General features: G+C 39.4%; 1 protein-coding gene across 4 annotated transcripts in view; it reads left to right on the top strand.

The window, feature by feature from the left end:
• Nucleotides 1–6,663, top strand: part of Chd7 (chromodomain helicase DNA binding protein 7) — a 202,010-nt gene that overhangs the window by 140,114 nt on the left and 55,233 nt on the right. The gene's annotated exons all lie outside the window — the stretch shown is intronic.

The following is a 6,663-nucleotide window of genomic DNA, read 5'->3' as shown; positions in this document are numbered from 1 at the left end:
GAGAGAGAGAGAGAGAGAGAGAGAGAGAGAGAGAGAGAGAGACCAAGACAGAGAGACGGAGATATCTGGCTGGAATATTATGAGACTGTTAAACATGGTAATAGTTGCTAAGTAATTCCATCATTCCTTCTAGGTAGACTAGCTGGGTTTCTAATGTAAGGATGGCCTTTACTCTGTGCCTTGGCTAACTTATAATGGTGTAAACTTGTGGGTTCTCATTTTATTGGGAGGATTATAGTTCTTCACTACTACAGTATTATTGACTTTGCTCACAGCAGTTCAGATTTGGCCGGTGGGAGTCCATTCCTTCAGTCTGGCCCCTCTTTCTTTTTGCCCTGTCCCATTTTCCTTGAGCCTTGGCCCCAGGCTGTGCTCCCTACAACTCCTGTATGTCTCAGTTGCAGTTGTGAAATCAGTTCTTTCCCAGGAGCGCTGGCGTTTTTATAAGAGAGAGCATTTAGGAGCAAGGAGTGTGCTGTGGAGTGCTCACTGCTGCTGGGGATTCGCTGCCTGTAGATGCTTGGACTGCATGCACACTGCAAGCACATGTGTACACATATCCTGCACATCTACCCTCTCTCCTTTCTGTGCTAGTAATCTGTTCTTCAGTTATAAGAAGCTTGGCTCTTACTGTCTGTATTTGCCCCCCACTTTTTTTTCCAGTCCTAAAATAGACAGGAAATGGTTTCAGAATTGCTTACTAGCTGATTCTGTGAACAAGAAGCCTGTCTTTGTTTAGAGTTTTTTTGTGTGTAGTTTAAGGGATAGAGGTTAAATACTTAATGCAAAATTTCCTTAGATTTGTAGTTTGCCCCCCATAGTTATATTATTTATTTGACACAGTTGGGTTTATTAGTTATTATTTGTATTTCAGTTCTACCTTAATCACTTCTTGTTCATTTTTAAATTAGTGAAAATAGTACCATGATTCAAAAAGTCAGAACTGTACAAAGGTTACTCAAGAAGTGTCCAGCCCTTTCTTACCTTATTTAATACCAGGTTTACCCTTTCTGATGTTTATTTATTTATTGAGACAGAATCTATGTAACCATGGCTGGCCTGGAACTCACAGAGACCCACCTGCTCCTGCCTCCTGAGTGCTGAGATTAAAGGCATAGGCCTCCATGCCTGGCCAATCCTTTCTATAATTTTTGACATAAGTATGCAGGTATACAGGGATGTGTATGTGCATATGCATGTACATATGTTTTCTCTTCTTAATAAAAGATTTAATACTATTAATATATTTTTGCTCTTTCTTTTTTAAACTCACAATCCTATTCTGGACATCACGCCATCAATTTACGTGAGAGGTGTCTTCACTTTTTGTTATAGCCGCATAGTATTCCACTGCATGACTGTACCACAGCTGTTCAGCAGATTTTCTGTGTCTGTGAGCATGTGAATGGCTTCTTGCATTTTGTAATGATAGACAGTTCTATGATGAGTATGCAAATGCATGCCCATATGTTTTCAAATTGTTGGAGACTTAATTTCAGGGGATTCCTAGAAGTGGGATTGCTACATCAAGGCCCAAAAATACATGTAGGTTTTTTTTTTTTTTTTGATGTTTACAATTTTATTTCATTTGTGTGTCTAAATGTGTTTGTATACATGCGTGCCATGGCCTACATGTAGAGGTCAGAGGACAACTTGGAGGAGTCAGCTCTTGCCTTCTACCTTGGTGGTCCCTGGGATTGAACTCAGGTCGTCAGACTTGTTGGCAGGCACTTTATCCACTGAACCATCTTGCTAGCCCCACACATGTGGTTTTTAATGTTTGGGCCTTTGAGATGGCTTAGAGCTTGTCCTGAGCTCAGGCTTAGACCTGACAACCTGAGTTTGATCCTTGGATCCCACAAGGTTGGCAGGAGAGAATTGGTGCCGAAAAGTTTCCTCTGACCTCAACATGTGCACGCACACACACATATTAACTAATTAATTAATTAATTAAAAATTAAAAGAATAAATTTAGGATTGATGTAGTTAGATTTCTGAATTTTTACTGGATCTGACTTCGTGTCATACTAGAGAGTCTTCCCTACCTCATGTGAAAGAATTAGCTCATATGTTCCTCGAGTGCTTGCATACCTCCAATCTCTCCTTAGAGGCAGGATCCCTTTGGTGTTTATTCTTGTGGATCACAGGGATGAGAAACACATTTGTTACTGAATTTCCTCATTTCGTAGGTGTGGTAGCATGTCCTACTGAGGCCTAGATAATGTAGGTCTGTCAGTCAGTACGATGCTTAGACGCAATCAAGACACATGGTAAAGATGGGATGTCTGAGACTGCTGATGTAGCATGGCGTGTAACCTTAAAGTAATTTTTATAAGTAGAAGTTTACTCTAACAATAAGGACAGTATACTAAATGCAGTAGGACTTTCTCAACTCCATTGTAACATTAAAATATGTGTGTTTCTTTCTCACCAGTCTTTTCTGCCCCATTGTAACAATATATTGTATATACCAATATGTACACATGTATAAATACCCTAGTCTTTCTTGCAGCAATTTGAGATGTCACCATTGTGCACTAAAGTTAGATGTTTATTTTTGTTTGTTTCTGTACTCTTTCTCTCATATATGTATTTGTATGTGTTGGGCGCATGTCTGTGCAGATGTGTGTGTACATTGGGAGACTTCTTCAGTTGCACTCTGCCTTTTATTTTATTTTATTTTTTTTAGTCTTTTTGATACAGGGTCTCCCTGTAGCCCCAGCTGGCCTGGAACTCACTATGTAGACCAGGCTGGCCTCGAACTCATAGAGATCCGCCTGCCTCTGCCTCCCGAGTGCTGAGATTAAAGGCGTGCACCACCATGCCCAGCTTCTGCCTTATTCTTTGAGGCAGGGTCTCTCATTTGAACCCAGAATTCACCAGTACAGCTTGTCTAGCTATCTGGCTTGCTCTGGGGATCCCCAGTCTTTGCTGCCTGAGCTCTGGAGTTACACACCTGCCTACCTGGCATATTATGAGGGTTTTAGAAATCCAGTCCTAATGCTTGTGTGGTCAGTGTACTAACCAGAGTCCCCAGCTCTGTTCTCTTCATTTGATTTGTTGACTCACAAACCAGCACTACATTACTTGGAGGCTTTGCAGTGTATTTTCATATCTGGCAGATCTTTCTGGTAGGCCCCCTAGTAGCTCTTCCATTTTACTGTTTTCGTGGATATTCTTGCATATTTATTTTTGTACATGTGCCCTTGTGTGGATGGACTTGTCTAACTATGAAAATGCTTACTTTGGTTTATCTAATGTACAAATTTATGATTTAGGATATTGAGTTTGTACTGTGTAAAAATAATACAGTCCTGGGGCTGGAGAGATGCCTCTGCTCTTGCAGAGGACCCGGATTCGGTTCGCAGCACCCACGTGGCAGCTACGAACCATCCTTAGCTCCAGTTCCAGGGGAATCCGAAGCCCTCTTCTGACCTCTGTGGCATTGCATGACACAGGTGCACTCACATGCATGCAGGCAATACACTCATACACATAAAATTAAAAAGCTTATAAAAAATAAGACAGTCCTTTTGGTTGATTCAGATTTATATCCATATCTTTTTAAGAGTGTTTAAACATTTCATCACACAATCTATACTTTTTGTGTTATTGTTAAATCTTTTCTGTGTTGCTATTAAAAAAGTTTTTCTTGGAGTACCATTTCCTCTCACTGTTTTTGTGAATGAAGGGTATTGATTAAGTTCTGTGTGCCAGTTTTATAGCCTGCATTACTGAATTATTTTATTCATTGAATTAGTTTTTGAATTGGTTCTCTAGGATTTTCTAAGTACACCATCAGAGTCTTTATAGAGGTATTTTGACTTATCTTACTACTTTCTGGTTCTGTGTTGTTGTTGTTTTTTTTTTTTTTTCCTGTTTTGACATATTTCGTGGCACTGGGTAATATTTCGGATACAGTACTGAACAGTAGTGGAGATGATCTCTTACCTGCCTTGTTTCTGATCTTTGTGGGGAAGTCTTTGTTGCTTCTGTATTTGATAAGACCTAGCTTTAGGACTAAGGTCTGTATTTTTAATTCTGTTAATGAAATACCAATCAATTCTTAGTTTCTTGAATTTGAAAAAAAATCTGAGTGTTGAATTTTGTCAAAGTAGTTTTCAGTACCAGTAAGGATCATTGTGTGATTTTTTTTCTTTAAATAAGTTAATGTTGCATATTTTAGAAAATAATTTACTAACGTTGTGATCAATCTTGTATCCCTTGGATAAATCTTGCTTCCTCATCTTTTCTGTTTTTACGTTTATTAATTTATAGTGTGTGTATATTTTGTATGTGTGTGCACACATGTGCGCACATGCATACCCATGTGGAGGTCAGAATACAACTTGCAGGAGCTGATTCTCTCCTATCATGTGGGTTCTGTGGGTTGAACTCAGATTTTCACTTACTGAACCATGTTGCTGGTTATCTTTTTTTTTTAAATTTATTTTTATTTTATGTGCCTGTATGCCTGTAAGTGCACCCGTGTTGTTCAGTGTCTGTGGAGGTCAGAAGAAGGTGTTGGATCCCCTGGAACTGGAGTCACAGACAGTTCTGGGAACCAAACTCGGGTCCTTTGCAAGAACAGCCAGTGCTCTTAACCTCTGAGCCATCTCTCCAGTCCCATCTTTTATTTTCTTAATGTAGCTTGGGAATATGTTTGCTAACGTTTCACTTCAAACTTTCCTCTAGTGTGTAGTAATGGGCATAGTTTTCATTTTCTGTTTTCTTTTTCCTTTGTGCCTCTGTCAGCATTAGGCATAAGTGAAATTTTGCTTTTCAGAGTGATCATAAGCCATACTATTCACAGGGTTTCATTCAGATTATTTATTAGCTTTATGGTATTTTTCTTACAGTTGACTCCTTCATAACATTTTCTTGGTATTTTCAGTGCTAACGAGTATGTCAGTAAGGTTTTTCTTCTTAATTAAGACAGAGAAGCCAGCCTTTGACTCTTGTTTCTTTGCTTCCTCTTCCTGATTAAGGCTCTATCATGGTTTGCCAATGTCAAGGTGTAAAAAGTGCAGTCACTGACTGAAAATTTCAAGTTGCGGGTGGTACAGCAGGGCTAGACCCACTTGCTCTAGTGCTTGTGTGCATCTTGGAGCATCCTTGTGGCTTCAAGTGTGTTTGCCCCTTCCTCAAGGCAAGAATTGTAACTGCACAGGTGCTGTTTTCTGTCACTTAACTAGAAGACTAGCATAGGCTGTTTTGAGATATTTTCTCATGTTAGCATTGCTTAGTATTTTCTAGAAATCTCTACAGGTTGAAAAGCAGGAAATGTATTTGTAATCTTACTACTCATAATCATTATTAACATTTTGATACATACTCATCTGGTCTATCTTCTGTGTGTGTGTATGTATACACGAGGTTTATATTAATTCATATCTGTGTAAGGCAGTTTTTTCAAATCTTTTTCTCTTTCCTTTAGTTGCAGGATTAAACCTCTGAAGATGCATGTTAGAGCATACCTAGCCATATAAAACATTTTGAAAGATTTTATAATTGCTGCATAATTTCTAGGTAGTAGTATCTTGATTCTGGAAAAGGTATAGCTCCAAGTATCTCTCTCCCTTCCTATCTTAATGGTGCTGAGGATGGAACCCAGAGCCTTGCACATACTAGTCAAGTGCTCAACCACTGAGCCACATCACTAGCCCTTGGTCTTTTAAAGGCAGTTTTGCTGGTTGGCCTAAGGTAGCCTTGTATGTACCCTCCTTTCTTCTCTGCCTCCCACATGCTGTGATTACAGAGTATATCCCCATGCATCTTAATGCTTTTTAATGTCATTACCAGAAAGAGAAACCAGATGATGGAAGCTATTGGGGCCAGGGAGGATGATGGTAGAAAAGAATATCTAAAATGCCAAACAGCAGTGTCAAAGGCATCGTAAAGCATTAACTGTGTACTCTTGAGTTTTGGGGAAGGAAAAGAAAGGGTTCAATGTGTTCAAGTTCAGGGTAACAAAGGCAAAAATGTGCTCACTGCAGAAGGTGAAGGTTCTGAAAGAGATGAGAGTTGACCAATGAGCGGTAGATGGTAGCCAGTGAGTGAATTTAAATGAAGTCCTAAGGGATGTTGTTTCAGGTTTCTAGAGCAGCAGAGACTGGGAGCCCAGGTATGTGAGGGAGGAGAATGGGCCAGAGCTGATACTGGACCTTTCCTCCTGGTTGCTATGGAAGGGCTCAGCCAGGTCAGTTATAAGGACCTGTGAACGGATCCTGTGTGAATCAGGGACACGCTACTCCTGATTGCTGCTTTAAATTTGAACTCTTTTTTTTTTTTTTTTTTTCCTCGAGACAGGGTCTCCTTGTAGCCCCAGCTGTCCTGAAATTCACTATGTAGACCAGGTTGGCCTCGAACTCACGAAGATCTGCCTGCCCCTGCCTCCCAAGTGCTAGGATTAAAGGCATGTGCCACAACGCCCTGCTAAATTTGAACTCTTTTAACTTGATAAAAACCTTTTATTTCTCAATGATAAAAGGGTTAAAATATTTCATAGTTAAGGCCACCCTGTAGTGTTGATTCTTTATACTGAAGTATAATCCATTCACTTACAAAAACAACTTCCTATTGGACCCTTTTCTGTTTTTTTCCTTAAATGCATTTATTTATTTATTTATTTATTTATTTATTTATTTATTTATTTATTTATTT

This window comes from Nannospalax galili, unplaced genomic scaffold (assembly GCF_000622305.1).
Source record: "Nannospalax galili isolate Female #2095 unplaced genomic scaffold, S.galili_v1.0 scaffold397, whole genome shotgun sequence".
Classification (NCBI taxonomy): domain Eukaryota; kingdom Metazoa; phylum Chordata; class Mammalia; order Rodentia; family Spalacidae; genus Nannospalax; species Nannospalax galili.
Note: the sequence above shows the minus strand (reverse complement) of the source record. Positions and strands in the feature narration are given on the sequence as shown.